The sequence below is a fragment of the Phoca vitulina genome, unplaced genomic scaffold (genome assembly GCF_004348235.1).
Source record: "Phoca vitulina isolate PV1807 unplaced genomic scaffold, GSC_HSeal_1.0 scaffold7, whole genome shotgun sequence".
NCBI classification, from domain to species: domain Eukaryota; kingdom Metazoa; phylum Chordata; class Mammalia; order Carnivora; family Phocidae; genus Phoca; species Phoca vitulina.
In genome coordinates this window covers 30,083,627-30,108,228 of record NW_022589710.1, presented here as the reverse complement: position 1 = coordinate 30,108,228, position 24,602 = coordinate 30,083,627, and positions in this window count along the sequence as shown.

Below are 24,602 nucleotides of genomic sequence, written 5' to 3'. Positions count from 1 at the left end.
GCACCTGCGTTTTCCTCAACCTCATCACTTCCTGCTCACTCACTCCACTCCAGACAACCCAGCCTTCTAGAACACACTGAACTTTCTCCCACTTTGGATCCTTGCATTGTCTTTTCTCTCTGCCAGAGCATCTCTTCCCCTAGATCTTCAGATGGCTCACCCTTCACATCCTTTGAGTTTTCCTCAGCTTGTCCACTCCACAAAAAGGCCATGTTTTACCATCCTAACATACTGCCTTCCCATAACCCTCTGCTTCATCTTCACTGTCCTTATCAATCTGTGAAATTGTTACTTAAGATAGCCTTGTTTATCATCTGTCTCTCCCACTAGATGATCAGCTCCTTGAGGACAGAGACTTCATCTGGTTTGTTCACCACTGTAACCCCAGTGCTGAGCACAGTGCCTGGAACAAGGTGGGTGCTTCATCAATATTTGTTCATCATCAATGAATGGCAGTAGGAATAGAGAAAAGGGAATGGAATCGTGTTCTTTAGGACTTTGAGACTTATTCAATGGAGGAATCCAATGGAAAAAGCCTGGGATTGAGGGACTGAGGACAATTCTAATTTTCTGGACCAGGGAACTGAAGAGATATTGCACATTCTTATGTTAAGAAATTGAAGATGAAAAGCTGGATTCATGAGGAATATGTTGAGTTCAGTTTGGGGCCTAAGGTGACTATGAGACATTCCTATACAGATCTCCAGAGGGCAACTGGTAATAATGGTTCACAATTCAGGAAATTAGAAATAGTTTAGGGCTCAGGGCACCTTGGTGGCTCAGTTGGTTAAGCGTCTGCCTTCAGCTCAGGTCATGATCTCGAGCCCCTCATCAGGCTCCCTGCTCAGTGGGGAGTCTGCTTCTTCCTCTCTCTCTATCCTTCCGCCCCGCTCCTGCTCTCTCTTGCTCTTGCTCTTGCTCTCCCTCTGTGCTCTCTCTCAGATGAATAAATAAAATCTTTAAATAAAAAAAAAGAAATAGTTTAGGGCTCACCTTTTTTAAAACATGTACTGAACTTTTTAAGAGAGAAAAAGGGAAGAAAGAAAAAACTTGCAAAACAAAAACCTAGGTAAAGATATCCCCAAGAATGTAATTCTCAAGCTACTTTCCCTATTTTGTCATAGTGGATAATTTTCACATGGTGTCAAATTTTCTTCTGCCATGGGTGACTGAAATGACTTATCAAATGTAAGTAAGATTTATTCTCTTAACTATGAATAGATTTTATTCCCTTAACTATAGAATTGAAATGCATCTATCTCGACAAAGAGATGAGTCTATGCCAAAGGTTTGAACTCTAAATATAATGATAAAGGATGTAATTCAGTTGAATGATCAAAAAGTATCTGTTGAATAACTAATTAATGCTAGTTTTTTTCTTTTTCAGTGGCAAATATAAGGCCCCCACTGAGGGTTGATCACTTCTGTAAGTACTTAGAGTAGTTTGCAAACTAGCAAACAGGAGCCCTGCCCTTCATCTAGTGCGAGAGATGGGTTAACATATTATTCTGACTATTTTACCTATTTATTCATTAGACATATTTAAGTTTATTTTTTAATTTTTTTAAGATTTTATTCATTCATTTATTTCAGAGAGAGAGAGAGCATGGGGTAGGGAAGAGAGGGACAAGCAGACTCCACACCGAGTGCAGAGCCCCATGTGGGGCTCGGTCCCATGACTCTGCGATCACTACCCGAGCCAAAATCAAGAGTCGGAAACTCAACCGACTGAGCCACCCAGACACACCTAAGATTTTATTTTTAAGTAATCTCTAGACCCAACGTGGGGCTCAAACTTACAACCCCAAGATCAAGAGTCACATGCTCTATTAACTGAGCCATAGATGCTTTTTAAATGGCTAAATTTTTACCAATTTGATGAAGAGCATGACACATGAAGCATAGTTACAGTAAAAGAACCTAACTACTCTCTGTAAAGGAGAATCGGCTTAGGCCCCATGTGTGCTCTCCTCTAGGTTTGAGACCAGAAAAGCTGCCTCTTCAGTCCTGTGTCTGCCTCTCAGTGGGAGCCCAGGCATTCTGCCTCAGTTGCTTACCAGATCATCTGTTTATGTTTTTTGCTTTTTATTTTTATCATAAATTAAATTATACACAATATTTAAAATACAGATAAATATTTAAAAAATGTATCCGAATACATTCAGAGATCATCATTTATTAACATTTTGGCAAATACTCTCCCAGGTAATTATATGCACACCTATAATCCATTTGTTTACAGCAGGATCAACATTTACATATTGTTTTATTCCTTGACAATATAGCATAAGCATCTCCCTGTGTCAATAAATATACACCTACATTATTGTTTTAAATGGCTATAGCATTCAGTTGACAGATGTCCCAAAATATATCGAGTCAATCCTCTCTTACAGGATATTTAAGTTATTTCATATAATTTGCTATGAGATTTGCAGTGGTGTGATTTGCCACAGTAAATTGCCTTTTACGTTTGAGTTTTGCCCATTTATCCAAATATATTTTCGGAAAGAATTCTTAGATGTGAAAGCATGGGTTAAAGCTGCACATTCTATGAGGCATCTGGGTGGCGTAGTTGGTTAGGTAACCAACTTTTGGTTTTATCTCAAGTCTGGTCTTGGGGTCATGGGATGGAACCCTGGGTTGGGTTCTGTACTCAGCGTGGAATCTGCTTGAGTTTCTCTCTCCCTCTCCCTCTGTCCCTCCCCACCATGCTCTCTCTCTCTCTCTCTCTCTCTCTCTCAAATAAATAAATAAAGCTTTTTAAAAAAATGTACATTCTAAAGCTTCTGCTTTGTGTTGGCCCAGTGCCATGGAGCTAGGCTCTTACTGCACTTCCTAATCTTGGCTGCATCAGCCACATGTGTGGGCCTTACTCTCATTTCTCTGCCAGTAGCATAATTCACTGAAAACAACAGGCACAGATGCATCTTCAGGCACAGATGCATCTTCAGGGCAACCAATGAATGCCTAGAAGTTAATCAGCAAAAGTTTTCCTTTTAAAAATCTTTTTTGAAGGGAGGGATGTCAGTATTAATTTTCCAAGTTGTTCATTTTTTCCTCTTAGAGACCTGGAGATTGCTCTTCTTACTTCTCCAGTGTCCCATCTCCTGCTTGAAGAACTAAATGTTGTTTAACCAGAGTACTGCATTTCTCCACCTAACTCTAAGTTCCAGTGGAGGCCTATTGCTCTACTATTTTCTTTATCATACTACCATTGCTACTCCCCGTGCTTATCCAGTGCACCCTTATCTGCTTAGCATGGGCTCAGAAATCACCTGCAGGTGATTCTGCTCACAGAAGACTGGTCCCCCAAATCACAACATCCACATCAGAGCAAGAACTTCAAGTCTCCAAAAAATCTCTGAAAACTAAAGATAATGGTTAAGGTAGAAGGATCTCAAAGGGTGACAGCTTGTAAGACACCAGTCTAAGAACAACTCTTTCTTATCCCTTGCAGTCTTACAAATATTGTACCTCTAAAATACCCATATCATTCTTGATTGTTGTATCAATGATGATGATGATAATACCTCATATTGGGGCACCTGGGTGGCACAGTTGGTTAAGGGTCCAACTCTTGGTTTCAGTTCAGGTCATGATTTCAGGGTTGTGAGATCCAGCCCCAAGTCAGGCTCCACACTTGTCGTGGAGTCTGCTTGAGATTCTCTCTCTCCCACCCCCTCTGCCCCTCCTGTTCGTTCTGTCTCTCTCTCTCTCTAAAATAAATAAAATCTTTTTTAAAAATAGTAGCTTATATTTATTGAGTGCCCTCTGAGCTAGGCATTATTCTAAATATTTTAATATAGTAACTATTTATCATCACCAAAAAGAAGAAGAAGGAGGAGGAGGAGGAGAAGGAGAAGGAGAAGGAGAAGGAGAAGAAGAAGAAGAAGAAGAAGAAGAAGAAGAAGAAGAAGAAGAAGAAGAAGAAGAAGAAGAAGAATAATCCTACTATTATTATCCCCTGGTAGGAAACAAGTCACAGACAGTTTAAATAATTTGCCCTAGAACCCACAGCTAGTAAGTAACAGAGCTGGGCTGAAATGAAGTTCCCAATACTACCATTGCAGTCACTTACCAAAAAAAAAAAAAAAAAGTTACAAAATTTCAAATCATATTTGCATGATTTGGGTGAAGTATTTAGAAAAGAGGCAAGATGAATATTTTATCTATTTGAAGTAATTTAAAAAGTATTTTTTTCATTTATTCAAAAGTATTTAAGGGACACATATTAAGTTGGATCTCTCATGCCTAATACTGCAAAGGGGAGCTCATTTAATTCATTTAACAGACATCTATGGGGGCAATTTCCATCTTCCCTGTGCTCTCCTGGGCTCTGGGGATACATCTGTGACATCTCTTGAGGAGGTGACAGAGAAGTCCAAGGACAAGTAAATATTGCAGGTTGTGTAGTGCTCCCACAGGGGAACAGTCTATAATTCCACATTAAGAAATGGGATTATTGGGTGGATTAAAATAACTATCATGGGAGGAGAAAAAAAAATGAGTACTATTATCCAAAGAAGGGTGAGTTGACTTACATAGACTTCTATATAAATGGTTCATACCAGGTCAGATTTCAGCTCTAAACTGGAGCTATTGGTAAGTATCCTATGTCTTCAAGGGATGGCCATATTTTCGGAGCTGGCAAAACATATGAGAATAGTCTGGGATCTGGGAAGGCACATATGAAATCAAGTTTTAGGAAGGCTGGTCTTGAAGTGTGCAGAGTGGACTCAGTGGAAATGTAGAGGGGGAGGGGGCCTATGGTGATTCCAGACACGAACCAGAGACAGGGAGAGCGGCAGCGGGAAGGGAAAGGTAGGGAGATGGCAAGAACATTGAGGAGGAAGACATAACAATTCTTGGAGATGGTAGCAGTAAAGCAGAGGCTTTGGACTCAACCAAAATCGGATGTGCCACCTACTAATTCTGTGACCTTAGGCAAGTCCCCCTGCCTTTCAGCTATAAAATAGGTATAACAATATCAACCCCACAGGTATTATTCTCATAAGGATTCGATGAGGCAATAGTAGTTATGATTACTATTGATGACTGCCTTCAAACCTCCTCCGCCACCCCCTAACTCCTTACCCCCCCTCTTGTTGTCAAAGTTCAAGGGGTCCTTGGAAAAAAGCCATAAATAAGGACATTTATAAAGGAATAAAATGGTCTCTGATTTCCCACAAATTGGGTTTGATGAGCACCCGAAAAATATCACTTCTCTTCTTCTCAGTAATTCTGCACCAACTAGAAATAGATAAAATAGTAAAGCAAATAAAGACCTAAATGTCACCTGGCTCACTGGCAAAGCTGATCTTGGAGAATGTGGCCGTTACGTGCAGGTGATACTTTCTAATGCTGAACACAGAGCTAAACAGGCCTCTCCCCTACCTGCACCACAGGGACAGACCTCCTGGTACATGCGCTGCAGAGAGAAGGATGGGACAGCTCTGTGCTCGCTCCAGAGAAGAAAGGCTTAGGTTTCACAAATTCGCTATAACCAGCCACCACCCTGCTTCCTTGAGTGAGAGCACGGGAGACCGGGGGTTACATCAGTGCGGTGCGTTCTGAGGAGAAGGAAACAGCAGCCGACTCCTACTCAGAACCCAGCCCCATCCGCTCTTGTTCCCCTCCTCCTACCCCCTCATCGCTCCCCTTCTCACTTGGCTCCCAGTGCCTTACACACAGTAAGGCATGACTGCTTCCTTCCTGGGGCGGGGGGTTGGGGGGGGGGCGCGGGTGCTGGACCCTTAGCAAGAGTTCAAAACCCTCAACTGAGAGGAGCAAAGGTTCTGTGGTAGAATAGCAGTCAGTCAGTAAATCCTTTGTAGGGCTCCTGAGAACACTACCTTAGGGGGCAATCTACTGGCCAATGCTCCCAAGAAATTTCACCTGGCATTGAGTATCTGTCTTACCTAATGGTACTTTTCTTCAGGCACATACACAAAGCTCTTACTTGCAGGGTTGATATATGACTCTGCTGAGGCTAGTTCTTCCAGAAGCACAAATTTTGCACAATGAAAATACAGCTAGACAAGAAGAAAAATGAGACACCTGGTTTGACTAAGTGCCTCAGTTTACAGTATTACCCAAGGCCAACCCACTTTTTCCCCCAGTCCTCCTCAAGCAGCTGTCATGTAGCAGGAAAGCCCAGGCCTTGGAGCAGAAGGTCTGGCTCTCCCGCTTTCTAGCTGCAGGAACTTCGATAATTGGTGACTTCTCTGAGTCTCCATTTCCACATTTAAAAAATGGGGCTTTCCAACCAACATATCCTTCAATGGGTGAATGGAGAAACTGTCATATACCCATACAACAGAATATTATTCCATGATAGATATAAATGTGCTATCAAGCTTTGAAAAGACGTGGAGTAATCTGAGACTCATATTGCCAAGGGAAAGAAGCCAGTCTGAAAAGGCTACATGTTGTATGATTCCAACTACATGACGTTCCGGAAAAGGCAAAACTACAGAGAGAGTGAAAAATCAGTTGGTGGGGGGTGGAGGGACAGAAGATGAATGGGTAGAGGAGGGGATTTTTAGAGCAGTGCACTTCTCTGTAAGATACTGTAACAGTAGATACAGGACATTGTGCATTTGTCAAGACCTGCAGAACCGTCCTCAGAGAGACTGAGCCCTCATGTAAACTATGGGCTTCAGTTAATAATAATGTATCGGTATTGGTGCATTAGTTGTAACAAGTGTACCACACTAATAATGCAAGATGTTAATAATAAGGGAAACTGGGAGGCAGGATATGGGAATTATGGGAACTCCGCATTTTCTACACAATTTTTCTGTAAACCTAAAACTTCTCTAATAAACAAAGTCTGTTAAATTTTTTTAATAGACTTGAACATCTACCTGCCCAGGTCCTCAAGAGGACTAAAGGAAGTGACGCTCATGAGCATGCCTGGCACCGAGAAACTACTGTCTAGCGTCCTGCCTGTCAAACGCCCGGGGCTCCAGCTGTCCCCCCTTCTCCTTCCTAGTCACTGAAGGGGGGTTACTTTCCCAGTAGTGGTCACACCTACGACTCTTCCCTTTCAATATCTGAACATCATGATCAGTTCCCCCATACGTCTGGCTGGTCTTCAAAATGCACATGTTCTAGTTGTTTCCCATGATGCCACTCTATTCATGTCTTGTTTTAACCAGCAAGTCTTCTCACATTACAGATCCTCGTGGCAGCTATGGGGTATTGGGGAGGAGCCTGGGTGCAGAAGCCAGACCTCCTGCCCTTATAGCCCAGCTCCACCACCTACCAAGGGCTGGGTAATGGTGGGCAGGTTGTTTTCCACCTCTGTTTTCTTATCTGTTAATTAGGAGTGATAAAAAATAATACCTCCTTCACATGTTTTTTTTTTTTTTTTGAGACAATTAAACAGATGACCTATATAAAGCACTTAGAACAGTGACTACTAGCACTTAGTAAAACAGTTACTTTCCTAAATGAACATTCCCATGTTGAAGATTTTTTTTTTTTTGGTAAGGTCCATTGGTTCTCTCCTTACGGCTTCGACCACAGTCACACCTGTGCCATTCCATCCACATCCTGGGTAAATTTTACAATTGTGAAGACAGACAGTGAAGAAGGCTATATATGAGTTTTCCTGCCTGAGTCCATCAGATCCATGTTAGATGGGCCCAAGGACCAGATCCGCTTTTCGGATAATATCTAGATCCTCGCCATCCCCTCAACAGTTCTGCCTTTTCAGTATCTTATTAGACAATGCGACACCCTTCTGCATTTTGGAAATGTGCTATTTTCCCTTTTTCAGGAAGGAAATAAAGATCTTCCTGATGAACAGTGGAATTGTTTCTCTCTGTGTCCCTCCCACCTCTACACCTTGTCCACAGCACCTGAGCTCTCTTGAATCTCATATAGAATTATCATCCTCAAGAAGTGAGCTACATGAAAAGATGTATGCTCATTATATTTACATTCAGCATGTCTAGATCAGCAGCCTCATCTGGGACTTAGACCCACAATGTTGGTGATGCAGAGAGCCAGATATTTAGTCACATCAAAGCAATTTGCTAATTGCAGATGCTTCCTTTCTGTTTAATGTTTCATGTGCAAGATTAGGTGGTTGATTTAACTGGTTCATAGTGCCTGTTTTATCTCATTAGCTATCTTTAAAGGAAATCAAATCATGTTAAATATAGACAGAGGACATTAATTATCTGGAAAACATAATAGTATAACCTGTATATGAACGTGAGTATGAGAGAGATAATTTAAATCACTGTTAATTTCCTAGCATTTTAAGTAAACGAGAACTCGTATATACATACATATGAACCTACAGGAGTATCCCATATATGAATTATGTATCTGCATTTCGATTATACTATATGCCCTCAACATGTGATTATCAATTGAATATACACATGCTTTCTTTTACTACAGATAGAGAATCATTTATAAGTTAAACTAGGAGTTCTAGAAATCCAGGTTAGTCTCATTTTCCTCATTTCTTTGATCTTCAGTACATTTTCAACCATAATTCTAGCCAAATGTGCAGATAGCTTTAACTTTGCTGTAATTATCACATGCTCCAACTATGTTCCTGATCCAAGCTCTATTCTCAGAGTCTCTAACTAACCTTCAGTTCAATATGTGTATGCAGCTTAAACATTTCAGCCTGAGATGAAGTAGCATCATCATACTGGAGAGAACAACAACAACAACAAAAATAGTCCTAGAACTTCCAGAGGAAAAAGAATGCCACACAGTCTGTGCTTTAAAAACTCTTCTGGGGACACTGACATACGTGGAGGCAGGGGGTCTATGAGAACGGGCCGCACTCCCTGCTCCATTTTGCCATGAACCTAAAACTGTTCTAAAAAATAACGTCTATTTAAGAGGAAGAAAAAAGGAAACATTCCCCGTGAGGTTAATATAAAACAAATGCGTTCAGTGTAGTAGACCAGGGTCTTACATACGTGTCGCGTGCGAGAAGGACCTCTACTGAGGCACCACCAGTGTACGGAGACCACCACAGCCAACAATGACTCCTTGGCGATGTGTATCATGTCACCGAGCTTTGAATTCACAGAGCTGCACCAGGCACATCAGCCAGAGGATTACCAAGAAAGGAATTCTTCATTTAAATGCTCCCCACTATTTTACATGATGGAGTTATGGCAATCTTTATATCATATTGATCTTTTTTTTTTTTTAGTCTCTGAAAATAAATGAAGACAGACAAGAGCACCATGCGACTTCATGCTCCCTCCATCTATGTCTCCCACTCCTACCATCAAAGAAGTGACTTATTTCTACAAACTCTCGGGACCTGGTGCTCTAACCCACGCCTGGAACGTGGATGGGAGGGGATCATTCATGCTTCCCAGTCTTCATCTTAGCAATGGGCTCCGTGCTCTATGGGCATCACTAGCGATGCCCGATCCAACTGGATAGACCTTGTCTACTCTGATTCATGTTCTTGCCACAAGGATTAAAGCAGATTGTGCGGATATTGGTATTTTAAATCAGTTCCTTTATAAGTAAGAAAGCCTAAGCATTCTAAGTACTTACATCTTACGACAAATTTTTTTTTCATGCAACTAAACATAGTTCCCTTTCAGAGTTCAATGTATCCTCAGAAGCTACTCTTTGATGAGGCCAGATCTTTAGATGCCGCTCCTTAGAGAGTGTGAGGCCGTATAAAGTAGGTGATGCTCCAACCCATTTAATTACAGAACATATTGAAGTAAAACATGATAATAACCGCTAATCTTTTTTTTTTTTTCAATCGGAAAAAAATCTACTGCCCAGTGGACAAAAGCAATGGCTATACTATAAAGTTGCCTTTTTCACAGAGTTTTACTTTCCACTCAAGGGACAGTGCGTGAGTTCCCACGAACATCTTCCAAGCGATCACAGCGTCGTTAATCACCTTTAGCTCGGGCCCCACATAATGGAACTATTCCAGTTGCACCATACCTGGCAGAGCGGATTTTGAAGATCCTAACCTCTTTTAAGAGGAAAATCATTTCTTAAAGGCACTGAAGCTACATAACTCGCCCAGCCATTTTCTGTGCCTCAATTTTTCTCATGTGGCTTCCTTTGTGCTCCATTCAAGGTTTTCCTGCACTGAGACAATCTTTTACATTTTTTTTCTTCTGCTGCTGCATCAAAGTTAGGACTTTGTTAGGGATGCTTTGCTATCGGCATCTGTTACCTCTTTTTCTTAGGGGCTAAGGAGGAGGCTGCTGTGTGGCTGAAAAAGACTCTCATTCAGTTTGGTATTGCCTCCCTTTGCTTTCCTGTCACACTGTCAAGCTCAATCAGAACGCAGTGAAAGTGATACAGAGGCGAGGCTTTGCTGGCGAGACTTAGAACAAAGACAGCTCCATAGCCTAGTACAGATTTCACATCCAATTTAACTCTTTGGAAAAGGATTTCAGGAAATACATAGTCAAGAGTTGAAAAAATGGAGTTGGGTCTACTATAAAGGCTAAAAGTATTATCCTGGCTTAGATAAGCTACAAAGATAGGTTGATACTATTTTCTAGCATAAACCACATTAGCCGGCATTACACATTGAGCTTTCTTTACTCGTTAAGTTGCAAGGAGATTTGAGAGGAATTTAGCAGCTACATAAAATGACTCTTTCATGATTCTAGCTTTACCAGTCATTTTCGTTGTACGAGGTGCATGAATAGCAAGGACCTAAATCATGTTGTTTAACAAATCTGGTATTAGAGGGTTAGTCTCAGTTTACTTATTAAGAATTTAGTTGAGTAAAGGATTTTAGGACTCAGTTCTTTGTGTAGATGACAATGAACAGGCCAATACTTGTATTTTTGGGGGGAAACATACGTCAGCTACACATGTTTTGAACTGTGCTTTTAGGCCCATAACTAATGTTTTGCATTGAATATATTTTTCCACGGGCAACTAACTGTACAGAAGAAAATTCACTGAGAAGGACATAGGTCAATGGTGACTTCAGTGGCCTCAATCATGACTTCCTTTCCGAAGCCTAGTTTCCACTTGTTCTTTATAAGAGACTTGGTTTAATTCTTGAAATTTTTCAAATTCAGGTCATGACAAGAAAGAAGGGCTATTAGATTAGCGATTTGATTTTAAAGAACGATGGCCCTCGATTTCTCTTGATGGATTCAGAGCATCCTGAAAATGGAGTGACATAACTATACACGCTGATGGTGTATCTCAAACATTCTACAGAGCAGTAGTTAACTAACGCGGTAGTGAGGAGAACCTCCTATGGCTTAAATGAACTATTTTTATAAACTATTCTCTAAAACTGCTCTGGTTACAGACATTGTCAAAATACCAGTGTTTGTTATTCAGGCAACGACAGGTTTGGTTGTTTTGTTTTTTTTTTCATGTTTATGTACTTTTATCTTATTGAAAATAGAAAACATTTAAATAACTATATACACGCATCAAGACAGAAAGATTGAAATTAGTTTATGGACACAATTGCATTTAAGAGGAACACATTTCAAATGACTGGTACCACATCATCATATTAAAGAAGATATCTCTTTGGAAAATTTTCCATGAACAAGAGATGATTAGAAGCAAGCATATGATAGACACCAACATTTCATCTCTGCATGCAATTATGATACAAATTAGAAATGCTATTATGTTGGTGCTCCATAATTAAGTAAGCAATTAAAAACAAAACTAGTTCATTAACAAATTGTCATAGCTAGGCCGACAAGTGCCCAATGAGGTCACGGTCATGGCAACTGCCTGAGATGATGACTAAGTCTTCCCGAGAGCAAAACTCCCAACCAACAGCAATCCTTCCATTTCTAATTCATGTGTTATACAAAAAGCAATTTGGGGTAGAAAGACTGAAATAAATGTAGGCAAGTGTCGGGAGGAAGAGAGCTCTTTGTGGTAAGTGACCTACGCGATTTTGTTAGAGTATATGGTTGGATGCTAAAATGAAATGTTAGTTTTATTCAAAAATGAAAATAAAATCTCCTTTGACACTTGACATAGCTGTGGTTATTTTCTCCTGAATCTTTGGCCAGTTGGCTCATTCACTCTCTTTGCTTTTGGGGAATCTACGCTTCTACCTTAATGAAGATGATGACTAGAAATTAGCACTTACTGGTGGAAGCTGTTAGATCCAAATATTTGTATGGATTTTTTTTTTAAATGGCCATCAGTTCATAAGTATTTTCATTAAAAAAATGTTCCCCATTATTTCCAGTGAAACCAGATAGCGTCACATGAAAAAATTATATCAACAATGAGCACGTCTGATAAATAAGAATGCAAAAAAAAAAAAAAAAGTAAAATGGTTAATCCCTGTACTAATTATTTGTCCCATTTTTGTTAATACAAATTAAATGTTTCACTTGGTTAATGACAAGTTTGATCAAACAGTTCATAAACTGATGGATTGACTTTGAAATGAATTCAGGGGAAAAAAATGACATGATGTGGAGCTGGCAAAGGGCCGCCTCTAGTGGGAACAGATGCCCAACAAATTTGGCGAGTAGTTTTGTTCTCTTCTATCTGTTGCAGTTCACAATCCTAATGAATGTTATGTTTAAATAACATGAATAAAGATAAAGTGAAAATGAATTCAACTCCAGTTTGAGCAGCAGAATAAAAATGAGCAAACTGTATTATCTTCTGCCACCTAATCTGGGTTGAATTTCCTCTGTATCTTTTTTGTTTGTTGAAGAATCCTTTTCTTGAGTCTCCTTGGCCATTGACAAGGTCTTTTGAGATGAATATGAAAAGATAGATTTAAAGGTTAAGGCCAGGGTCAGATGGTTGCAGATGTTTTGTGAGAGATTGTTCGGTTCAGTTTGTGGTACTTCTCCTGACTAAGGTATTTCAAACAGGCAGACTCATGGCCAGCAACTGTCAATGAATGTTGTTTGTCTCACAATTGATCCATGCAAACACAAACACAGAGTAGAAGGAGTGTTTGTTTTTTCTTAGGCGGATAATTTTCCCCCAGCCCAAAGACTTTGTCTAAAGCCAGAGAAGAAGATGCTGTTTTTATTTCTAGAATGTAGGATATTTTAAGTTTGGCTCTTCAGATGATCATCTGAGACCATTTTTCAGGAGACAAAAAATGGCACCATGTGACAAAAATTATTAAACTGTAAAAGGTTGTAAAATTTTTGAAGAGTTAGAAAGGAAGTAGAGGTTGGACATAAAAAAAATAAATGATAAATGAACTAGTGTCTTATTTCTTGACTTCAAATTCTAATTAACAGACAATGTAAAAATAAAGGGACAGGATATCAGGTCATATTGATTGCCATCGGGGTATTACATTATTTGATAGATTTAGATCCAACCCTGTCTCCCGACAAGGAAGGTTAGGATAAATACGTGTGTGTGTGTGCGTGTGTGTGTGTACGTGTGCATAGTCCATAGTACATCGGACATGATACACATACATCCTCCTAGCAGCCAAACATTAGATGAACAATATTTCTGCCAACGATGTCTTAGGGGTTTTCATTGCAATAATTTTTATTTACTATCTTCACAAGTTTACAGACATGATGAAAACATCTCCACGAGCCATTTGCTATCCCCTCCTTGAGTGTTTTAACGTTAGGAATGAGCACTGAGATCTTAGAGTTAGTTGACTAAGGTCAATGAGGTGGTTGGTTCCTTTCTGTGAAGTGCAATTCAGAACCCACAAGACTGGAATAGTTCCTTTCTTAAGTCTTGTAAAGAAGGCTTTAAATTAAAGTATATTTTGGAAACTTCTGTGTAAAAAATATTCAGAATCTTGAAAGATACAAAAGACCATGAATTTTTCAGTAAACACATGGATAGGAAGCTTTGATAGCTCTTACTTTCCTACCATCTATTCAACCTCAGTCACTCTTTACGTTTACATGCTTCTGAATTTTATCTTGCATAATGCTACTAGGAAGAGCATGTTTATTTTTCGGACATGATTCTCTGTGAAATAGGTGCTTGATAAGGATTATTTTTAAAAGATCAAAAGCCCTTCAGTGATTACCCTCTCAAACTTCTTGTGAAGAAGAACAGATAGTGATCCTTGTCATCACTGAAGGCAAATCTAGAATTTTCCAATGTTTTAAATACTTGCATGTTACAAGGTATAATCAAAATTACTTTTGCTGAGGTGAAAAATTAGATTTTTTTCTTCCTGACGCCTATTGCCTCGTTTGAACATTTAGTCACATTTCAAAACACATGTCGCATTTTCTGGTCATTCCCATATATTTTAATCACTTGAAAATGCCATAGGTTTACAAAAATTATGAATAAAATCATTCTTATGATTATTCTTGTAATAATGAAGGTATTTGGTAATATGAATGGAAATTTAATTTTCAAACCTACTTCATGTTATCAACACATGCATAAAAGGTATGAAACATTCTCTTTACAGAAATTCACCAATGTGGATTTCACTATTTTAGATGGTAGAGTGAAATGATTATTTTTTTTAACACACTGTTCTTCATTTTACAACCCCATCCAACTAAATCATTTCACTGTAGGACACTAGGTTTTTATGATTGTGGTTTTGGTAGAAAAAGTGTTATCCCTACCACTTTCCTAAATAAGTGGAATGCTATTTGAAATATATATTTCACTTTTTTTTTTTTTGGCTACTCTGAAGGCAAAAGAAAAAAATATTCGAGGAACCAAGAAGAAAATCTCACAATGAAAACAAAGAACCCTATATAACAGTGACGGTTTTTGCAAGTGCTGGTTTAAAAAGCCTTATTTGAAGCTGCTTTGAAATATTTTTCTGATAAATAGGAATCGATATGATGTATTCATATCACAATTTTCCAAAGCATGTTTACTAGTTCTTTTCTAATTCATACCCTGCCATCATTCTGTTTTTCTATATGTTCATTTAAAAAGATTTGCCAAACATAAATAAGAACAATTACAGAATTACAGAGCAGGATTACTTCTGAAGAAAAAAAAAAAGATCACCAGTTGAATTCCCTTCAGCTATCCTATTTGACTCCATCATTAAGAAAAGTATTCAGGATGTCTAGTGGGTGAAGAGAGCAGAAGTGTGTTTTCATTTTGATATGATAGCTGCATTCAAGTTATTCTCCTCTTTACAATAGATTTTACCTAGCTTTATCTTCATAGGAAGCTGCTTTCAGTTGAAAAGCAGAAGTGAATAGAAGTGTCATGACATGGGATTAACAGTACAACCGGTTAGTAAATCAAATGTTTGAGGTGAAGAAAGTGGAATGTGACATGCATCAGCAGGATGGACTGGCAGGATTTTATGGAGACAAGTGAAAAGAAAAATTGTAATCATTCATTGATGTTCCTGATATCTGTACAATTTTGAAAGCACGTGGCCCATTTAACCAGTCAGTCACTGTAATGAATCTGAGTGCATTAAGACATTCCCAGCAATGTAAGTTCATATTGAAGTGAGAACCACAGAAGAAAGTAGCTCAAGTTCTGTTTCCAATGAATAAAAAAAGAAAAAAAAATTGTGCCTGAGGTTGAAACACTGGCCAGTATGGTTCACTTTTGAAATTCCGATAAGTCTGTAAAGAATGTCCACATTATTCACCAAAAAATGAACTTATTGAAAAAAACTCTCACACTGTCATTTACATAGATTTTATAAAGTACTCATAGCTAAGATTTTAAAATTTTGAGAGTGTTCGCCCAATGTTTTAAACAGATAGAATAAGCAATCTATTGGTAGCACTTAAAAATGCATGTTTAAGCACATCCATGGATTTCTTTTCTCCTTCTCGTAAGTATCCACACAAATATGTAAAAACTTAAATTGAAATTGGTAATGCTTAAAGATTTATCTGAGTAGCTTGGGAAATTATCTAAAAGGTTAATTTAAAGGCTTAATAAGAGATACTTCATGTCATCATCAGTATCTTCACATGGAAGATTTTTCAAAATGCCACACAGTTTGGTATTCATTCCAAACTCCATATTTTTTAGTCCCCATTTTTTTCACAGCAACTTTCCCTAAGAATAGGGTTAAAACTGTTACATGCCTAATATTTACTTAAAACTTTGTAAAAAAAAAAAAAAGAAGAATCCACACACACAAAAAAGCCCATTAAATATTCACACTTTAAATATATGTTCCTCAGAAACAAATGTACAGTTAGATAACACATAAAGAATTATGAATGACTAATTATATTTTGCATATTTACAGCAAAGACAATTAGCAAATAGCTTTTATATGCAAAATAAATGAAAAAGTAATTAAGATGCACTAACCAGAGCAGCAATATCAAGTCTGCTGTCTTGTGATTCATTCCTAACAAACATAATAATTATGCATTCATTGTCATATAATTAAAACAGCTCTGTCCTTTAGAAAAATGGTTATTTACTGTATAATAACCTGAAGAGTGGCAGAAGTTCCCCATAATGGTGAGCAGGATAATTAAATATTTCTTCTTAAGAAATGCTCATCCAGTTTAGTTTATTATCATTAACTTCTACCAGCAAGCAGCTATTGCTCAGGAATGCCAAGTGTTCTCTCTCTGGTCTGGGAAAGTTATTTTCTGTTTTGTTTGCAAGTTCTCGTTTTTGCCCGGCTGTTGAATTGAGCAGGGATGCTCCTGAGCCACTTTTCACCTTTCTAAAACTGGTCCTCCTGGCGGCTGTCCCAAGCTCCAGAGGACCTCGGAGAAGCAACTTCAAGGTCTATCTATCTCTGTGGCTAGCTCTGTGTTGGTGATATAAATTTGTTACGTCTGCTTCTCTGTCAGAATATACTCTCCTTCTGAAGTTATTCTAGGACTTACTTTGTTATCACTAACATGGACCTAAATGCCACCATGAGCCCTGAGATGATGTATTGATTAATTAATTAATTAATAACATTCAGTATCTATCATGTTAGATAAACCACCTGCATTTTAGAAACACCGCAACAAATTTCAAAATGGTTCATGTATTTGGTATTTAGTCTCATTTAAGGGATATAGACTATCCTCTGTATTCCCCACAAATTGACTGTGGGAGCCATTTTGTTTCCCCAACGCTGAGAACAGCTATGTATTTATGACCTCCAGTTACATTACTAACTACTGTTCACCCCTGATATAAACACAGTACCTGTATAATGCAATCAGAAATTATTTGAGCAGGGGATAGAAAATTTATTTGGGTCTACTTGGTGTGTTATTTTTATATATTGATACTATTATGTTGCCATGTACATATAGTCAACAAAATCAACATATTTTATGTAATAAAATCATGTGTCCAGTGGGAGTGCAGAGTGCAGGAGTAATTAGGGAAAGCGGGGTTTATTTATGATCAGTTACTGATTTTTTTTTTTTTAGATTTTATTTATTTATTTGACAGAGAGAGACACAGCGAGAGAGGGAACACAAGCAGGGGGAGAGGGAGAGGGAGAAGCAGGCTTCCCGCTGAGCAGGGAGCCCGATGTGGGGCTCGATCCCAGGACTCTGGGATCATGACCTGAGCCAAAGGCAGACGCTTAACGACTGAGCCACCCAGGCGCCCAAGTTACCAATTTTTTTAAAAATACATTAACAACTTTAAAAATGATTTGTAACACCTTAGATATTAGAGAAAAATAAATCTTAACTAGGAAAATGCATGTCGAATTTTTAATTAAAATTATCCTTATTATTTCAAATGTCCTTTTTATTATACTTACTACATAACAATAGTAAATATAAACATCAAGCTCAGAGAACAAGAAGATAAATGTTTTTTTTTTTTAAAGATTTTATTTATTTATTTGAGAGAGAGAGTGAGAGAGAGAAAGAGCACAAGAGGGGGGAGCGGGAGAGGGAGAAGCAGACTCCTTGCTGAGCAGGGAGCCCGATGCGGGACTCGATCCCGGGATTCCAGGATCATGACCTGAGCCGAAGGCAGTCGCTTAACCAACTGAGCCACCCAGGTGCCCAAGAAGATAAATGGTTTTGATTAGGTTTTGTGGTTTGACTTTATTAAATTTTTGCAACTAATTATCTAAGCACTTACTAAGTGATCATTCCTTTCTTTATTAAGTTCAAGAAACCAGTAGCAAACAGTAAGCATAAAATGTTGCTTAATTTAAATAAAGAGCCATGGTCTTATTTTGAACCATTTATCCTGAACTATTTATATGTTTTCTAAATATTCCACACTCTAAGCTCCTTTTGGCATGGGATGAAATGGATGAGCAACAAGGAGAACCTAGAGACATAATACATGCTCCTTGTCCCTGTGCTCTGTCTCTGAGTATTTAACCAGAGCTGAGAATGCTAAAGAGAAGTAATAGCCCTGAAGTGAAACTGGGGAAGTATATTATTAGAGCTCCTGTATGCTATGCACAGAATTTGAGAATAGAAGGAAAATAAAACTTGAATCCACACTAGGGCATTCTGATAGCTCATTTTTCATTAAAAGGTAGAAGAGGAAAACTGTGTAATCTCATCTTAAGCTCTAACGCAAAAACAGTGCACGATTACCCATTACCAACATCCCAGAGGCACCAGGGGAAAAAGGTAAGAAAAGATATTTTAAATTTTATAACTGACTTTTTAAGGAATTCCAATAATCCCAAAATAATTCTAAGTAGTCATCATCATAATAATTTTAAAAACACTATTCTTCTTTACATTTGTTTGTGGTTTGGCATTGCTTTATATTTTAGTAATTTGGGCTACAAAAGAGGCAAAAAGTACAGTAGTTTTGTTGTTGTTTTTGAATTCTTAGTGCTTATTAAAGGTGTTCATGTAACCATATATACATATGTATTCATCTAATTTAAATTCCTACTTCAAATGTCAATAATCTTTCATCTTGCATGTTTAGAGAGTATGGGGTCAGAGGCGCCTGGGTGGCTCAGTCCGTTGAACATCCAACTCTTGGTTTCAGCTCAGGTCATGATCTCACAGGACGTGAGATTGAGCCCTCATGGAGCTCTGTGCTCAGCATGTAGTCTGCTTGAGATTCTCTGCCTCTCCCTCTGTCTCTCCCCCAGCTCGTGCAAGCGCACACTCTCTCTTTCTCATAAATAAATAAATAAATAAATAAATAAATAAATAAATAAATAAAGGGTCATTCACCATTATAGTAGCAGTATCAGTTTAAGTATCTGCTATTGTAAAAATAATCAAACATTACATTCTTAGTAATGAGCTTATTTCCTTTTCAAGGTACAAAGTTCATAAGAGTGGGAGATGGGAAGAGCCAAAAGGTGAATGCATGCACCTATTTATGTGCCTCTTGTCATCTTCCTTCTCAGAGTATACATTTTTCAGCAAAATGGGAGATAGGAAAACCAGGCCCCAACTTTCAGACCATATCATGAAAATCGTGATTATTCAAAATTTACAATTCATCTTGAAATTACCTGTACCTTTCAATATGGAGTCTCATCATTTACCTTGAATTAACTGTTTTACGTGTATATATCATGGGCCCCCACCCAAACTATGGGATGGAAAATCTTGGGAGATAGGGACAGTGTCTTGTTTTGAGTGAGTGTCCTGCATGGTACATGGGATGAGGTAGTTGCTTGATAGATACTGCTGAATGAATACTTCCATCATCCATTCAACAGACACACACCAAAGGGTCTTTGCCCCTTTGCAAAGCAGTGCTAAAGGAGAACTCTGTTTCTGTCTCCATATTATTCATCTCCAACCCACTCCTTGCTTCCCTTCATTACACATAGTCTCAGTTTCCACATACTTTTCAAAAACACACATAACCCAAGCTATATCTGTTGTCATGTGTATGATATATAGGCAGTAGAACCTCAATCAGTAGTCATTGAGTGACTAATTGACAGGTTAAATAAGTGAAAGAAAAACCAGAATGAATGAATAATATAAATAGTAGTTGAACATGCTTATGGAGATGTGGAAGCATATCTACTGAGCAAATGTAAGTATCTTTGCTCTGTCTCATCTTTGACTTGTATGAAATTTGTGATGTGCTCATCAATGTCATGGCAATTTGAACACAGATATGACAAGTCCATGAGGTCTTTCTAGGTGTGTATTTCCGAAAATAAATGCTCCGTATTATGGGATGAAAGATAACCAAATGGGGAGATTGGAAAAATAATTGTTTCTGCTGCAGATACAGACCTTCCATTTGAAACTCCGTTTTGGCTTTTAGGCCAATCCCTGCTACAATTGTTGACTTAGAGGGTTCTGTGTTCTCCCAAATGGCTCATGTAGAGCTACACCATATACTTCGAATAATCATCACTCCCCTGTGTGCAGCCCAAATAATTATACTGCAGAAAACTTTACTAAGAAGAGCTCCATCTAAATGCAACTTTTTCAAATTGATGGCCTTATCATAAAAATTGCTTTATAAAGAAATCCTAAGTACTTTACTAAAATTCAACATAAAAATACTCAGAAGCCTAATATTTACTCATAAGTCTATTTAACCTAGAGCAAAAAGAAAGAATTTTATAAGGCTGGTATTCAAAAGCAGATTGGGAAAAAAAAGATCCTAGGTATAGATAATCAAAATAATCTCAAAATACATTGCCCATCTCACATAAGCATTAATAAAATGGATGGTGATTGGGTTCCTGGCTGGCTCAGTCAGTAGAGCATGTGACTCTTGATCTTGAGGTCATGAATTCAAGCCCCACGTTGGGCGTATGGCTTACTTAAAAATAAATAAATAAATAAATTGAAATGGATGGTGCTCGTGAACATAGAAACATGAGTGTTTTTATTACGTATAACCTTCATTTCTGACTATTGGTTTTCATTGGCTTAATGGATCTCCTAAGGAATAAATATGAGCAGGCGCAAAGTAAAAGCACTTGTTTACTAATAGAGGAAATCAGCCACTCATTACTAAGAATGTAATGTTTGATTATTGATGGAAGTATTCATTCAGTATTTATAAACTCCAAATGAGGCCATGTAATAGAAAATTGGGCCTCGAATCAAACTGGCCTAGAATATCTGAATGCAAAACAGGTGAGTCCTAGAGATTACATATAAAATCTTCATGGTCCTTTTGCCCAGTGGGTCAGCAAGCACTTTTTGGACACCCTACTTCTGTGCCTTAAGACTCTCCCAAAAGTTTTGTTTAATTTGAAAAATGGTCTAGTCATGGAAACCCTAGAATGGTTGTTATATAGGTATAAACACATTATGAAGCCAGAATGCTGTGGTGAAATCCAGGATTAGCATGTAGAAATTAAATACAGATCTTTTCGGGTTTTTTAAAAAATTTTATATGTGTGTGTGTGAGTTTTGATGGAATGGAATCATGATAATCACTCTCCAACACAACTGGAGAATAACCCACAGGGAGGGTAGTAGTTTGCCTTTTCCACGGCACAGCTAAGGGCCTACGGAGACTCCCTACTGACTCCATGCTGGTTACTCCCAGAGGCCTCAACTCCTGGGTTCTGGGATTGGCAACTCCCTGTTCCTCACTTACGTCCCAGATACCAGGGGAATGCTAAAAAGAACCCAAGTCTTACCCAGTCACCCACAAATGAGGCCGGTTATTTCATCCTGAGGAAGCAACCCATCGGGGCGGTTTCAGGCAAGGGAAGGGGCAGTGATAGGCCAGAGGTGTTGGTGGTGAGTGCCGCTAGTGGGTTCAAGAAAACCCCTTTTCTGCCGGCTGAAGACCCCCCCAATGTAAGATGAATCAAATTCCACCAGCTTCAAGCCGCCTATATTGTACTTGGGTAATAATCCTGAAATGCACACTGATGCTGAAGAAGTCGCTTCTGCAAAACTTTAAGGCAACAATTAAGTATTCCATTGTCATGGCTCAATTAAATGGTTTGGCCTGAGAAAATTGGGGATTGTAAAGTGAGGATGGAATGTGCTTTGATCCTCTTTCCAGGGTTATTGTTTCATTAATAAATGAACATGTCATTTGTCTCACCAGAGGGAGCTCATGCCCTCCAGGCTTTTTTCCCTTTTTTGTTCAGGTTTTATAAAGATGAATTTCCAGTGCTCTGAAATACCATGGATTAGTAGTTAAGCCTGACAGCACTTCGGGGAGTAGCGAGCTTAAAGTGCCTCACACAGGTCTCCAAAGCACTTGTTTACTAATAGAGGAAATCAGCCACCGTCTGCAGCTGCTGATATCGCATTACCATTTGGAAAGACAGTAGCTGAGATAACAAATCACACGGTTTTAATAATTACTCCTGCATTCCCGGTTTTTGTTTCCTACATAACTGTAAAGGCTGGATTTCTTCCAAATAAACAGATAAAAACAGTATGGAACTTTTATCTTTTAATGATAATGACAACACATCATGTTTCACTAAAAGTTTCCTGCTGAATTTTTTCTGATTTCTAGAGTTTCAATAAAATGTAATTATACTTTATAATTCCACTCTTTTAATCTTCACTTCAAAAACTCTTCACAGTGAGCAAGTTTGCCAGGCACCAAGAGTAGGGGACAACCCACCAGGACTCACCCATGTTGACTCGCTCCTGCATTCCGTTTTGGGGTAAACCTGTCATTGAAATTGCATCCTGTACATTGAGCTGCTTTGCATTCAAATTAATAGCTAGTTTAATTTGAATGTAAAATAGCTCCATTTATGCCATCATTAAAAAAAAAAGAAGTAAGGCATTTGGCAATGAATGGATGTTTAAGATATGATACATTTGCAACATATTTTTAATCCTAAATTGAACCTATATTAGGATGGGGACATTTTAATATCAATAGATAAGTCATAAAAGAAACCCTTTAAAAAATCTGCATAGTAAATATGTGCTTTAGGGGTCAAAACTACTCCATTGTACAGATACAGTACAGGGTTTAGTTCATATGGTTAGTACTGGGCATTTTCCGGCAAATCTGTGTATTGTTACATTTCTATAGTCCAAGAATGGCAATTGATTTTTAAAACACATGCTGCAACTTTATTTGCTCAGTAATTACATGGACTTTATTTGGAGGTCAGTGAAAGAACAACTAAATAGGAAAATGAAGTCTTCCTCCCTTGTGCAATGAAACCATAAAAGTTGGCAGACAGAAAGGAATGCTAAACTTTTTCCCAGAGCTCTGAGTTTGGTTTCCACCGGTCCATGTTCCATTGGGTGATTAGAGAAAGCTTTTTTAAAGCCTTACTTCAGAATGATCTTAATTGGTGCAAGGTTGAGCCCTTTCTAGGAGGGGAGGGAAAAGGTTGAATAGCCTTTTCAAGTCACATGAAAGTTTCTAGGATGAATGTACGATAATTAGATTAATAAGTAGCTTAATTTATCACAGCTGAGGATTTCAACAGCCACACATTAGAGCAAGAAAAAAAGATTAGTGTGATTCTAGTTTGAAAAAAAAAAAATTGTACTGAAACTTGATTAACCTTAAACACAAAGTGCCTTTCTTCCTCAGTCTAAATGTCTGATGGGGGGGAAGGGGAATAGCGTGGGGAAGTGGGAGAGAGCTCCTGAAATAATCAGGAAAGTCCTATTTTATTCCTTTCTGTCTCCCAGTTAATGAGCAGTATCAGGATTCCTTGAACCAACTTTTCCCTTTACTGTTCCTTAGCCTTAAAATAACAGGTTGGGCATAAGCCTGTAGAATCCTAAATTATGTTGCTCACCCCCATCATAGAGCTACACCTTTTCTTATATGCAATTTGTCGTAAGCAGATTTTCTGCCCTTGGTTGAAAAAAGAGGTCATGTGGTTGTGAGGAGAACAGGATTTGGAGGAGGCCATAATTCTGGTTAGTATGTGGTGGGAACGGTGAGACTCTGATTGTTGGATGATATTTCCAAGAGTTATCTCAGGCCTTTAAAGCCTGAATCTAGTCCCCTGCCTTCAAAAATCATAGGTTACCCAAACAAGGGGCAACCATGAGTTAAGATGAGCAGCATTCATTGATAAAACATGCAAAATCAAGACAATTATTATAAAAGCAAGAATAATTGACTTAAAGGGGATTTAAAAAAAATCAGGAACTGACGCTCAAAAAAAAAAAAAAAAAAAATGCACCAAATCAAGTTCTTGTCCATTGGGAGGTTTTCCCCCATCTCCTCCCCATACGCACAATAAAATATTTTGATAAAAAGGAATCTGCTGGACCATCTGATGGTCCTATCCAACCGGGGTGGGCTCACGTCAGATTGGATTAACCTTAAAATTTTCCTGACTCCCGTGTGGCTACAAACGAAACTTCAGCGCCGTGCGCAGCAAAGCTGCTGCCATCAGCGTCGGTTTCGCAGTGGAAGAGGCTGGAGTGTGAATCTACGGTACCTGTCAACACTCAACAGTCGTGGTGGCTGGGAGGCCCGCTAATGCGAGCCCAGCGGTGGACTGGGGCATGGGGCCTTGCCCCGGTGGCTGGGTGACAAAGGTGTGTGGCTGGATGTGGGGAGGCAGAGGTGACACCCCCCCAACCCGGAAGACAAAAATACAAAGCTCCAATACCAGACAACCGCAGGGACAGCACCACCCCTACCACAACAAAAATCGCTGTGCCCTTCCCTGCGGTCTCTGGAGCTTGCGTAGCAGCTCTGTTAAGAGGTTCGGGTGTAGTCCCGGCACCTGGCCCGCGCTCGGGTATCGGAAGGTTACCTGCGGCCCCGCCCGCTCACCAAGGGCAGCGCCAAGGGCACTCGTGCGCTGTCGTGTGGGCAGCTCAGTCACCGGA